The 14964-nt window shown below is 42.9% G+C and overlaps 1 pseudogene; it reads right to left on the bottom strand.

Annotated features, from left to right (window-relative positions):
* Positions 1-790: 790 nt before the first annotated feature.
* LOC108359627 (U3 small nucleolar RNA-associated protein 15 homolog pseudogene) lies at positions 791-1645 on the bottom strand (annotated as a pseudogene).
* Positions 1646-14964: the final 13319 nt, after the last annotated feature.

Below are 14964 nucleotides of genomic sequence, written 5' to 3'. Positions count from 1 at the left end.
CGGAGACGCCACTCGGTGCAGCTAGCTCAGTTGGATGTGCTATTAGGCATATTTATGAATTTAAACCTTTGCGTTATTGCAGCGTAGTGAAGAAATATTTTCCGAGGGGCTGTCGTCGGTGGAAGTTAGAAAATACGGTCCGGCCGATTCTTCCGCGATGCGACGAATTCCCCATCCATCCTTCTAATGATATGTTTAATACACAAATGGGTTGTTGTGGTGGTTCACTTATGCCCATTTTTCGTTCGCTCATAAAGCTTATACGACCATAAGGCTCCTCCTGATCTTTGACATGCACAATGAAGGACAGTCGGTTCTCACGGAAAGCATGAAAAAATATTTTCGTCCTTGTCCTGTAACGATTTGAAAGTCTTCATTCGGCTGCGAATCGGTCACACAATCATCTTTTAGTCAGCTACTAAAACAGGTTGAGACAAGAAATATTTAAACAGTCGCAAATTTAAATTAACTAAAAATCGAAAGAACTTCATTTGAAACTTATTGCTGTTAAAGATTACTAATTTAAGTAAAAATTATTAATTCGTTTTTAGAGAGCGAAAAGCATGAAATTTAAGATTAAACTGCTCGCCTGATTTTAGCACTGGTACCAAATTGCCTGCAAATTCCAAATAAATATCTTGGTCTTCGAGTACTTCAACATCGCGGCTCTTCGCTATCTCAGTGAAATACTCTTGTTGCTCCAATGTTTTATCTTCTTTATCGTCAGTCATACAGAAGACGGAAAGCTTGGCTTCTGTCGTGGAAATTCGTTTGGCAAAAATAACAAATTTCACCATAAATGGAGATTGTCATATGAATATAGCTTCGGTGTCTTTTCATCACGGATATTGTGATCCACTTTCATCGAAGTCAGCCGGCGCTGTTTGTTAGCATTACGTTTTGGTTTCGCTTCTTTATTGCGATCTATTTCCATATTTTGTATTGAAATAAGCCCGTCTACCATACCCGCCACAACAGTTTGATCTCCCGGCGCAACTCCAAGACTCAGCACGGCGTTGGGGAAATCAAGCGTGTGCACAGTTTGGTATGTTGCGACATCATAGATCTTGACATGACGATCCAAGCTCCCAGAAAGTATACGCTTGCCATTGGAACCGAGACGTAGACTTGTAATGGTTTTGTGGTGTTGTGATACTTTCGTTAAAAGTCGACATCCAGCGAAAGCATCCCACACACGCATTTCTGTACCACCTGCGCTGATAAATATACCACCCGTTGGCAGAAACAGCAAAGATTCAACTGGGCTCCCATGATCAATACTGAACGAAACGTTTTGTGTACGTGTGTCATACATCTTAATTTTACCGTCGTAACCACCGGATATTAATGTGTCTGGTGACATGGGATTTACCGCGCCAGCGCGCACATAATCCTCATGCTCTGCAAGAGTAAGCGTAGTTTTCTCAGTCCCAATGTCCCATAATTTAACCGTACGATCATCCGAGAAACTAGCTATATGCAGTAGATCCTGATCACTATCGTATAAAGTATGCTCTCGCCAACTATCTCCATTGTCGGAGCGCAAAATTATGATTTCACGTTCCTTATCACGCAAAGAACCGAAATGCGGCACCTCTAACACAACTGGACCTAAAAATTTGGCCTCCACTGGAGATAATTCCATTATCCGGCTAACCAAAGCGATGCGACGAATTCCCCATCCATCCTTCAGGTCAACTGGGTTTTGACGTGCAAGGATGGGGTGCTTAATTGCGTGAATGGTATCCGTGACATATTTCTAACGGAAGCTGAAAGTAGAAGGTGAAAAATATTCAATTAAAATATTGTTGACAAAAATACACTACTTACCGTCTCGTGTCATTCAGGAAATGCTTGACTTAGGCTGCAATTCGATGAATGAAATGTCAACAATGATCGTAAATTTTACGCTATGTGAAAGCAACACCGCCTCAGAGTGGCNAATGCTTGACTTAGGCTGCAATTCGATGAATGAAATGTCAACAATGATCGTAAATTTTACGCTATGTGAAAGCAACACCGCCTCAGTGTGGCACAGGGTATCACAAAAAAAAAATAAATAAATAAAAAATAAAAAAAATTAAGACTCCTCCACTTCAACAACCACGACTGAAAACTGAAAGGTCGCGCTATATGAAAAGTAAAGTTTATTTTATAAAAAGCTTGATTGTATGTATTTTATTCGGAAAACCTCAATTCGAGCTCATCCCCATTGAAAGAACGCATTAAGTGTTGTTTTCGAAACTTCGATAACTTTATTGAAACTTTGTTAATTAATTTTTAGATTTATGTCATTTCTTCGCTCTCTAAAAGGGCTATGGATTCGGGTTCACAAAGAATCCTGTACAATATATATATATATATATATATATGTATATATATATATAAATATATACAGTTATTTTAATGCGACTTTGTACGATAGCGCCCTACGCAACTGATGAGCTTTGCTTCTAAATTGTTTTTGTTACAAATGTTCGGCACCGAATATCGAAAGTACCGCATACCTTTAAAATCGGTCCCGAGTAGGTATGAGTGCTCATATGTGTTGACTCATCACATCTCTAATGTAAGAACGTAAGTTTCAATTTACGCTCTTGGTTGACAGCGCAGCCAGGGTTAGGACTCCCCTACGATCGGTAAACTGAAAATCTACTACGCAACTCGATACCGGCGAACTCCTTAGATTTGCTCGGGACAAAGCAAAGCTTATTAAATATGCATTTCCTTTTAATAAAATCATGAGTTAATCAATTTTGAAGTGCCCTCCAACTTAGGAATATCAAAATAAATCATTAAGTTGTGATACTACCAAGCACATTCATAAGCACTAGCGGTTGAACCGATTCAGCAAAGTCCCGCACCATGCGAACAAATAATGAAACGGTTTATTCTTCGGGTGGGAGGCCAAGGTAAACACACTATAGTCATTCTCTCACCTAGTGTACGATATAAGCGAATTATTATTCAGCCACCATACACTGCAGGGCATGGAATTAGTCCTCAAAAAATAAAAAATAAAAATAACATAATAAAGTAAAATAAAAGTAGTAATAAGAAATGTAAATCATTAGCAATTAAATATGCGTATGTATATATGTATAACTTGCCACCCAGCTAAGGTTTTAAAATACACAATGAACCATAATTGTGCATACGGCGATAAAAAGGGGGTTTAACTTTACAGAATGCCTCGCTTCACGGCCACCCGCACTAAGACCGAAAAACGTGTCGATCATTTTAAGATTCCTTGTCGGTTGTGCGGTAACAACCACGGAGTACGACTCTGCCCCATATACCGAGGGAAATCCGCAGAGGAAAGGTTGCGGGCGATCTTGATACATCGGTACTGTCCCAACTGTTTGTCGCCATTCCATCGGATCGAAATCTGTGGAAGCAATGACCGATGCCACCGCTGCGACGAAAAGCACCATACCTCCCTGCATATGGAAGACTACGGCGATCCAAGGGAAACGACGGAAAATCACCCCGATAACGACGACGGCTCTGACGGAGCGATTTCGCTCTACGGTTCCGACCAAACGACGTCATGGGCGAAGCAGGTAGAGGCAGAAGAGGTGGAAAGACGGGAAGAGATAATCCCTTCACCACCAGACGGCGGCTTGAAAACCCGCAAGATTCGACCGCCGCTACAGCACGAACTTGAAGCAGACAGTCCCATGCCAGCAGTGCTCACACACACACAGCCAACGGGCGGTCAACGAAATGACGCGGAAACTAGTCCTTTTCGCTCATATCGGCGCGGAACCAATTCTGGCCACCGAGATGACGCGGAAACTCGTCCTTTTCGCTCATTTTGGCGCAAGCGTAATTGCAGCCAGCGTGATGGCGCGGAAACTCGTCCTTTTCGCTCGTCGCGTTGGCAAGCAATAAGGGCCGCACGACACCGACGTGGCGACCGTTCCTCCCTCACCATCCAACGCATTCCATCGGGTGGATTCCGGACAGGCAAGTTAAAAACAATCGCGGTTCCAGCACCAATAATGCGCTCATTCGTAGCCATCGCCCCAACCGCAATTGTACGAATCGAGTCAGGCGGCCGACTTCATCTGGTGCGGGCGTTGATTGACTCTTGCGCCCCCAGCAGTACCATCGACAGGGACCTAGCACGGGAGCTTCAGCTCGAAGTCAGCAACGCCCGCGCGAAAACATGTTCCCTCGTGCTGCGAGGAAAGTACGGGGTCTCGGAACGAGTAATTACTCAGGCCAGGCTAGTTACGCGATACAACCGACTCAGCCCCGCGGCTAACATCGACCCAACGATAGCGACGCCGTTTCAATTTATGCGTCTGGCGGATCCACAGTTCTATCGGGCCACCCCCACTCGACTAACACTTGGCGCTGATGTATACGCCCAGGTCATGGTATGTGGCACTCCGCCAACAACGATCGGCGGTTTACTGGCGCAAGCTTCCATGTTCGGGCTGATTATATCAGGAGCTCACCAAATGTGACAAAACAGTTAAAATTTTATATTTAGTATTCATGAATACATACCGAATTTAAATAAAAGTGCAATGAAATGATCAACCACACCTTTTTTCCTTATTAGCTTTTTCTTCCATTTTTTCCCCGTAGCTAGAGACTGCAAGGAGGACCGGAGAACGTGCGGACTAGATCCCCGGGCAAGGACCAATCTGCGGCAGAATTCACAAAGTTAAAGAACATAATTTACAATGTAAATAAATGTAAATGTAAGGTGTGGTGGCTGAACCATCTTTGAAACGTTGCTTATAGCAAGGGGGCCGGTATGTTTAGGCCTCCACGCTAAATCAAATACTTAAAGTAAATTATCGGGTGTACCACCCTAATGTTAATTTAACAGATGCACACACATACACATTCGTATGTGAAACAAGACAAAAAGAAAAACTGCACTTTTCCTGTCAGTGCACTTTCGTTAAATTTCCCCTGAAAACGGAACTCTTCAAACCGTTTAGAGGGTTCGACTTCAGTTTATAACTTTTTAAACATTCTATTGGATTTCAATCACCAGCGATTACGGACGTTCCGCCACCACACCACTTCATAAGCAAGGTAATATTGTAAGCCCCCTTGAATTTTAATATACCTATTAAATAAACCGTCAAACTTAATTGTATTTCAAACTAAAACCTGGTGCTTTTGCTTTCTTATTTTTTCAATAAAAAACACTGGTGCACTTATCGAGTCTATACCCATTAAGTCGCCAGGGTTTTTCACTAGTAATTTCATTGCGATGCTTAAAGATTTTAGTTTGCGTATTTAGTTTTCTTAATGAATTTCCGCACTTGATGACCCGCTCATTGCCCCGAAACGCGAGCGAGTGATATTCTACTGGAATAATAGGTCGACGCCTCAGCATCGCGGCTGAAGGCGAACATATGCATGTAAATCTTAGAATATATGTATGTTAGGGTTTCTAATTCTCCAACAGGTTCTCAACAGAGTACTGGCGCCATCATTTCTGGAGACCAAGGTGAGTGCGAAATTTGTTGAGATTTATTATATACATACATATATATATATTTACATACGTCCATGCACCTAAGGTGTAAATACGTACGCATTACATACAACCATACATATCCATTTGTTTATCATCGCCAGTTTTGTTGTAAGTTTTGAATATATTTAGCTATGATAGTTGAAATTTGAAGATGAATTAGTATATTGGATTCCGTTTAGGGGAAGAACCAGATAAGTTAGCATTAGGGTACGTGGACTAAAATTTGGGTTTTATGTTAGGAGTAGATAGAGATTTAGATGAGCATTCGGTTTAAATATTACGTGTAGGTGAGTTTAAATATTGGATTTCACAGTTTGAGTTTTTGTAATTAAGGGTAGCAAGAGTTTTAGAGTTAAATATTGGATTTTGAATTTTGAGTTTTTGAGTTAAATATTGGTTTTTAAACTTGAGTTTTAGAGTTAAGTGTTGGATTGTAAATTGTAATTAGGATTAAACAATTTTTGTAATAATAAAGTAAGGAAAAAAAGAAAGGAGATGGTTTGAGGTTGATTTTTTCTTATTTATAGTTGTTGGGTTCTAGCGATGATGTGCTAAGCACGAAATTTTGGTGTGGGGGTTGCACTTGTGCAACTGAGGGAAGTGGGAGTGCACTAACGTTGACAATGACTGCGTAATGACGGACTTATGGATAGACGGACTGATCTCAAGTTAGGGGGCGTTGTAAAGTAGGTGAGGAGTCACGACAACGCCCAAGGCTTTGCATGAAGTTCACGTAGAAGAAGGGTGGGATGACTCCACCANTCTTATTTATAGTTGTTGGGTTCTAGCGATGATGTGCTAAGCACGAAATTTTGGTGTGGGGGTTGCACTTGTGCAACTGAGGGAAGTGGGAGTGCACTAACGTTGACAATGACTGCGTAATGACGGACTTATGGATAGACGGACTGATCTCAAGTTAGGGGGCGTTGTAAAGTAGGTGAGGAGTCACGACAACGCCCAAGGCTTTGCGTGAAGTTCACGTAGAAGAAGGGTGGGATGACTCCACCAGACAGAACAGGACAGGACCTTCTCTTCATTTGTTGCTTTCTCTTTGTTCTTTGCTTTCTTTGTATTTTCTATAGTCATTTCCACTAGTACATGAATAACTTTTTGTTAATGTAGTTGACTGCAAGGCAGGCGGAGATGACCCACCCCGACGACGAGCTAGCTTGGGATGCAAGCATGCCTGCATGCCCCTCGCCTGGCTCGACCATATTATTACAATGGCACCCAACGCAATAGCCCACTAATTTTTACATTTCCCACTATTTCTAATACTAACACCTTTTCCTTTTTCAGTTCATTTTAGTTTTCTTTTTGCATAAATACTTCTATCTTAGTTTCCTTTCTATCGGACGTGTTAGGGTCAAGGGTGTATCATTGTCTTCGTCCACCGTGGGCGATTTGTGCCCAATTGGCAAATAGGGGGGAGTGCCCGCCTCATCTTCAGGGGCCTCTTAAGGACCTCAGCGTTCTTAGGAGTGGGAACTGAAGATGAGACGATGGCCAGTTGATATTTGTTTTTTTTTTATTTTTTCTTGTTTTTGTGAGATATACCATTCAAGCTGCCGAGTGTGCGGTCCAGCACCGGATATACGTGAGGCTTATGAAGGTTTCTCTCAGGGGGTAGTTTACAATATGGGTTTTGGCCGCGCTTGGAGCCAGAACTTCAATCGTTGAAGTGCCACACTTGTTAACATAAAGAGGGGGATTAGTTGAGTTTGACTTTTGGACAGTGGACACACGGACCAACACTCCAACAGTGACCTCGCCAAGGCAACACCAACACACACCAAAACAAAACTATATAGATATATATACACTTAACCAAAAAATAAGGGATTTTATACGAATTTTTAAATACAAAAATAAAAATCAATAATTCGAAAATTTCGCCCCGAAAAACGACAAAGCCTGAATTTATTTGAATTTTTAATATTTCACACTTTAGTTAAAAACTTAAAGTTATATATTTTTATTTATAATTTTAGTGATTTATCCTTAATATTAATTTATTACTTTTAAATTTTCAATATTATTTTTATATTTTTCATTTATCATTTCTATTTGAATTACATTTTTTTCGCGTTTTTTTTTATACTTCTTTTGCATACAAATCCCACATCGAAGTTGAGTTGAATTTTAGTTTTTTTGCAATCGCTTTATATTATTAAGTTTACCCTTTTTAGAAGTTTGATTTTTTTTTAAACCCGTGAAGTTTTTCTATCGAGTTTTTGGTGTTGTTTTGTTTGCGTCACCGATTCGAGTATTTCGCGGAAGAAACTGAATACCTATCGTCAAGGCCATCCATCGGTTTGATAGCTAGGGTTATTTATGTGAATGGACGAGCGTGAGAGTGAAGAAACAATTAAGACTGCTTAACTCGAACCGTAGGGTCACACGAAGCGTAGCGAGATCTTTAGAGAACCAAGTCGTTTGGTCTCTCTTCACCCAAATAGACACAGGCATTTCATATCCGGTGGACTTCGTGCCCACCGATTACTTTTACAGGTGCACGGATAGGGTGTTTGCTACATTAAGCCACGACGAAAATTTACGATCTTCGGTAATAGTAACTAACGACGTAGCCATTAATACGTCAAGCAATACTCTTAGTTTTTCGCGTAAATTAGACGAGATCCCAGAAATGTCAAAGCAGGACGAGCAGAATATCCCACCTAGTGACGCGGGTAGTTCGAAGTCTGCAGGTGGTGGACCTAGGTCATCTGAAGCCAATACTGAGCAGCTGAGCCCAATGATGGCGATGATGGCGCAAAACAGTGATATGTTAGCTCAATGTATGACTGAGGTTCACCACATGCGAGGCAACATGTAGGACATAAACGAGCGTTTAGCTGGTGTGGAAGCTTCGACACACGCACAACCAAACAGGGCAGGCATGGTGTCAACACCGGAAAATCGAACCGAGAGGCCAATAGATGCAGAACGGAGCCGATATGAGGGTGGAGCTAGTGGACAAAGTAGTTTGACTGTCAGGTTTGACGGATCTTCCAAGGGAATTACAGTCGAAAATTTCATTTTTCGAATCGAAAAGCTGCGTGAACAATACGGTATTTTGATGACCCGAGCTTCGGCTATTTTTGACTTAAGTCTGAACTGCTAAACCACTCCAAGACAGCTGAATCAGACTATGAGATAATTAGGGAAATCATGCAAAGGAAGCAACAGGTTCAGGAGTCTTTCGATGATATCTACGGACACGTTCACAGTCTGACATTCCGCCTTAGCAAAAAATGCCAGAGAAGGAGTTGGTAGGCATTATTAGGGGAAACCTTAAGCCGGGCTTCGCAAATCTAACTTTTGCCTCAAAAATCTCAAAAGCGAGTGTAAGAGGGCTGAAAAAGTGATGCGCGATAACAGGAATAGACCAAAACTGGTTAATGAGATAGATTTTATGGAGCCTCCAAGTTTAGAGAAGACAGAAGATAGGAGAGTAGAAGAAATAGGTATAATGTAACGTAAAAAGAGACAGCAGTATGTGAGGGTTCAACCCAATGTGTCCCCGTTTGGTCGTCCTAATGTGTCTTCGTCCTCCGTAGGTTCACTTGTTCCGTCCCCAATCCACCTTATGTTATGTTTTACCTGTGGTATGCCCGTTGACCATTTTTCCAAAAATCTCACCGAAGCCCTAAAAGACAGTAAGTGTAATTCGTCCTTTCATAATATGCTTTAGTTTTCTTGTGGATGTGATACGTCTTATTGTGTGTTTAAACCAGTTCAGGGAAACTTAAAACTGGCCGAGATAACCGGTGACTCAGGCCAGATGGAGGAGAACCCGGAGAATAAGTAATAAGGGTCCTTAGCAGAAACACAGTTACCAGTGAAAATATAAAAAACAGGAAATCATCGTGGAAGATAGGAACGTTATTAGGAAAAGTCTACACGAAAGGAAAATCGAATACGACGAGGCCCGCAGGCGGATTTTTTGTGAGGAGATTATAGGCAAGAAGAGAAATAGGAACTTTGCTAAAATACAGAAGATGAGGGCTAAGAAAAAGAATCCAATGAGGATACATAATAAGATTATTTCCACTATTGTTACCATAAAGGGGGACAACAGATTCTTTGCGAAGACTAAAATAGGAGGGCATGAGGTTTTAGCGCTTTTGGACTCAAGGCAAGGAAGATAAAATAATGGCTATCAAGGGCCAACATAATAATACAGCAAACGGTGGTGAAACCGCAGTGACAGGTGTGATAACGCTTCCAGTGGAATGGGATAATATGTCAAAAGAAATGGGATTTTTGATTGTACCTGGCCTACAACAAGAAGTCTATTTGGACGTTGATTTTTGGCAAGTTTTTGGTATGAATGTGGTTAGCAGAGGAATAAATGTTTGCTCTAGCAGCACTGTCGTTGCAGACTTAGTGCCCGCCGAGGGTGACTTATCGTTTGACGCGGTGCAACACACACTTACCCCGGAGCAAAGTCTTGCTTTAGGCACTGTAAAAAAGCAATTTCCTTCGTTCGCAGTCCTAGTGCTAGGGAAGACTGACGTTCAAGAGCATGTTATTGAAGTGACCAACGAAAATATACCAGTGAAGCAACGATTTTACCCTATATCCCCAGCAATCCAAAAGTTTGTTTACAGCGAACTAGACCAAATGTGGGAGATGGGAGTAATCGAAGAGAGCAACAGTAGCTGGAGCTCACCTGTTTCATTGGTAATTAAATGGACGAAGAACTGCCTATGTCTTGCCGCGAGAAAGGTGAACGAACGTACAGTGAAGGACGCATACCCACACATTGATGGGATCCTCAGCAGACTACAAAATACGCGATTTATATCAACGATAGACCTCAAAGACGCCTTCTGCCAAATTCCGCTTGAAAAGAAGTCCAGAGAAAAGACTGCGTTCACTGTACCTGGTAGACCTTTGTACCATTTTACGGCAATGCCATTCGGTTTGTGCAACGCAGCACAACAATGTGCAGGCTAATGGACAAGGTCATCCCCGCTTCTGTTCGGNATACATAATAAGATTATTTCCACTATTGTTACCATAAAGGGGGACAACAGATTCTGTGCGAAGACTAAAATAGGAGGGCATGAGGTTTTAGCGCTTTTTGACTCAAGGCAAGGAAGATAAAATAATGGCTATCAAGGGCCAACATAATAATACAGCAAACGGTGGTGAAACCGCAGTGACAGGTGTGATAACGCTTCCAGTGGAATGGGATAATATGTCAAAAGAAATGGGATTTTTGATTGTACCTGGCCTACAACAAGAAGTCTATTTGGACGTTGATTTTTGGCAAGTTTTTGGTATGAATGTGGTTAGCAGAGGAATAAATGTTTGCTCTAGCAGCACTGTCGTTGCAGACTTAGTGCCCGCCGAGGGTGACTTATCGTTTGACGCGGTGCAACACACACTTACCCCGGAGCAAAGTCTTGCTTTAGGCACTGTAAAAAAGCAATTTCCTTCGTTCGCAGTCCTAGTGCTAGGGAAGACTGACGTTCAAGAGCATGTTATTGAAGTGACCAACGAAAATATACCAGTGAAGCAACGATTTTACCCTATATCCCCAGCAATCCAAAAGTTTGTTTACAGCGAACTAGACCAAATGTGGGAGATGGGAGTAATCGAAGAGAGCAACAGTAGCTGGAGCTCACCTGTTTCATTGGTAATTAAATGGACGAAGAACTGCCTATGTCTTGCCGCGAGAAAGGTGAACGAACGTACAGTGAAGGACGCATACCCACACATTGATGGGATCCTCAGCAGACTACAAAATACGCGATTTATATCAACGATAGACCTCAAAGACGCCTTCTGCCAAATTCCGCTTGAAAAGAAGTCCAGAGAAAAGACTGCGTTCACTGTACCTGGTAGACCTTTGTACCATTTTACGGCAATGCCATTCGGTTTGTGCAACGCAGCACAACAATGTGCAGGCTAATGGACAAGGTCATCCCCGCTTCTGTTCGGGACTCTGTGTTTGTTTACTTAGACGACTTACTTGTTTGTTCTGTTGATTTTTTGTCACATTTGTGTTTGCTCGAAAAGGTCGCTAAATGTCTGCATGACGCCAAACTAACTATAAATGTGGAAAAGAGTAAATTTTGTTTTAAAGAAGTTAGGTACCTAGGCTATGTGTTAGACGATGGATACCTCCAAACAGATACCAAAAAGATTGAAGCAGTGAGGGATTTCCCAGAGACAAAGACCTGAAACAGCTCAGAAGGTTCCTAGGGATCACCCTGACATCCCGCAGGCTCATACGAGATTACGCCACAATTGCAGCTCCGCTACACCAATGTCTCACGAAGGAAAAGATTAAGAAGTTTACAATGACAGACGACGCAAAGACTGCATTGAGCGCTTAAAGCAAATACTTATTTCAGCCCCAGTGGTGACCCACCCGGACTTTAGCAAATGTTTTTACATTCAATGCGACGCTTCGACTGACGGAGTGGGTGGCGTGCTTTTCCAACTAGACGAGGACGGTAATGAATGACCATTGCGTATATCTCCGCAAAGTTAAACAAAGCTCAGCCCAATTACAGCATTACGGAATTAGAATGCTACGCGGCAGTTTTGAGCATAAAACGATTCAGGCCTTATGCGGGGGGCTTGCCCTTCCCAGGGATCACTGATCACGCAAGCTTAAAATGGCTAATGCATCAAAAGGACCTCTCAGGGCGACTAGCGAGATGGAGCCTTAAACTGCAGGCATTTGATTTTGATATTCAGCATCGCAAAGGGACTCAAAACATAGTTCCTGATGCGTTGTCTACAGTAGGCATGAATGAAATGACGACAAACGACAGAATAATGGATATTTGCTTAATCCCGCCATTTTTCAAAACGCAGGAATATGAAGAATTGAAGAAAACCATAACTAACAAAGCGGTAAATTGCCTGAACTTTGTATATCGGATGGATTCCTATTAACAGGACATAGTTCAGTCGGAGGGACAGGCTTCAAGAGGACCACTCCTGGAAACACTGGGTGCCAACTGAGCTGCGGTAGGGTCTGATTGAATCCACACATAACTCGCCTTCCGCAGGGCATATCGGAATTCCTAAAACGTTAGCCAGAATAAGGGAAAAATATTATTGGGCCGTTATGGTTGCTGAGGTTTAAAAATATGTAGCAATCTGTGATATTTGTAAGGGCAACAAAACGCAGAACTCTTTTCGTAAGCCTCCGATGGGCAGGCAACACGTGACAGAGCGGCCTTTGCAGCGTTTGTTCATTAATTTTATGGGTCCTTATCCTCGTACGCCCAATGGTAATGTGTATGTGTTTGTATGTCTCCACCACTTCTCCAAATTCATGTTCCTTAAACCTATGAGAAAGGCTACGTTAGCAGAAGTTGTTAAATTCCATGTTATTCGGGGTAGCCGAATACATTGATTCCGACAACGGAAAGCAATTTGTATCAGAGACCTACAAAACCTTTGCTGAAAGATATGGTAAAAAACATGTAAAAACTGCGTTTTATTCGCCCCAGGCGAATGCTGCCGAAAGGGTAAATCGGTCTGTCCTTCAGATCATTAGATCGGTACCTCACCATATTCCGCCGTCTTTGGTATACCAATGATATAGCATGCTGGCAGCATCCAAAGCTGGGCGCGCTTAGGGACGCTGGTAGCGAAATCACCACCGGATAAGACAACATTCAATTAATTAGGGAAAAAATTATTAAAGAGCTGAAGCAAGCCCACGAACGCGNCGAATGCTGCCGAAAGGGTAAATCGGTCTGTCCTTCAGATCATTAGATCGGTACCTCACCATATTCCGCCGTCTTTGGTATACCAATGATATAGCATGCTGGCAGCATCCAAAGCTGGGCGCGCTTAGGGACGCTGGTAGCGAAATCACCACCGGATAAGACAACATTCAATTAATTAGGGAAAAAATTATTAAAGAGCTGAAGCAAGCCCACGAACGCGACGAAAAGGTTTATAACACGCGAAGTAAAGAAGTGAGATTCCAAACTGGACAAGTAGTATACCGCCGCTATTTTAAACACAGTTCACAAATCGAGAACTGTAATGCCAAATTAGGCCCAAAACAGGTCAAATGCATTATTTTAAAGGCAATAGGAACTCGGTGATATCAGAGAAAAGAAGATCGGGGTATACCATGCTAAGGTATGCAAGGTGCTTGGGGCAGATCCGTCCCAGGGAACACCGACTGCAGAAACTGATCCGTTCAAGCGTGCGTCAAGACTAGTTCGGTCGCCTGCAAAGGCGCTTAGCGTGGAGAAGCCGATACGAACGAGATTGTCACCACCTGCACTACAAGACAGGGAGCCAAACAGAACGGAGACAACATGTCGGAACTCGGAGATGCTATTAAGAGGCTGACGGAGGCAATGTGCCTGCCACAACGCTCAATTAACAATAGCTTGCGAGAGATACTCAGCTCACTAACAAAGCTGCATGCGAGTGCCCTGGAGGAGTACTCTAGGATAAAGGCAAGCAGACGGAGTACTCTCAACATACCGGTGACTGCTGAAACCCCGAAGAGGTCCCGAGATGAAAGTCAACTAAAGCGTAGGACGCCACCCAAGAAGAATAAAACCACGCATGAGGAGGTGACCACCAACCCTACAACCAAACAGAGAAAGGTGGCGTCAAACGAAAATTCCTGCAAGATTAGGGAGAAGAAGGTGGAGAAAGAAAGAGAATGGATAGAGGTCCAACGCAGGTCACACGTCAAAGAGAAGATGGCATACAAACCATCACCACGGCCAGATGCCATAATTATAGCTCGGACGGCAGATATTACCTACAGCGATAAACTAAGGTCTGTTAAAAAGGAAAAGGCGCTGCAGAAACTTGGCGAGAGCGTATCACGTATCAGAAAGACGGTCAAGGGTGAAATATTGCTGCAGCTTAAGGAGACGCAACTGAAGGACACGGGCGAATTCAAAAGCGAAATAGGTAGGCTTCAAGGGGACCAGGCACAGATCAGAGCCCTAGCCCATGAGACGATGGTAGTAGTCCGTGACCTGGACGAGATTACCACCAAGGAGAATATTGCCGAGGCCATCCGCAACCATATAAAGGAGTTAAACCACCTTAACAAAAATGCGTTAAAAAGCATCAGGGCGGCGTATGCGGGCACACAAACCGCGGTGGTAAATCTCCCAGCACAGGAGGCAAGATTACTTCTTGACGCGCAGAAAATAAAGGTAGGATGGGTTGTGTGCAGAGTAAGGGAGAAACCGAACACCAAAAAATGCTTCAGGTGCCTGGAATATAGCGAAAGACTGCAAAAACGCGGAAGACAGAAGTCAATGCGGCCCAATATGTGGGGAAAATGGACACTTTGCGAAAAGCCACACTGCAGAGCATGCAATAACCAGCGTGGAGGTGTCCGCTATACCAGGAGGCGTGCAAGAAATCCAGAAAATGAGAGTCATGCAGTTGAATCTCAACCACTGCGAAGCAGCGCAAGAGCTGCTCATGCAAACGGT

The sequence above is a fragment of the Rhagoletis zephyria genome, unplaced genomic scaffold (genome assembly GCF_001687245.7).
Source record: "Rhagoletis zephyria isolate East Lansing unplaced genomic scaffold, Rhagoletis_zephyria_1.1 Rzeph_scaffold_00424, whole genome shotgun sequence".
Classification (NCBI taxonomy): Eukaryota; Metazoa; Arthropoda; class Insecta; order Diptera; family Tephritidae; genus Rhagoletis; species Rhagoletis zephyria.
This window is presented reverse-complemented; position numbering and strand designations above follow the sequence as displayed.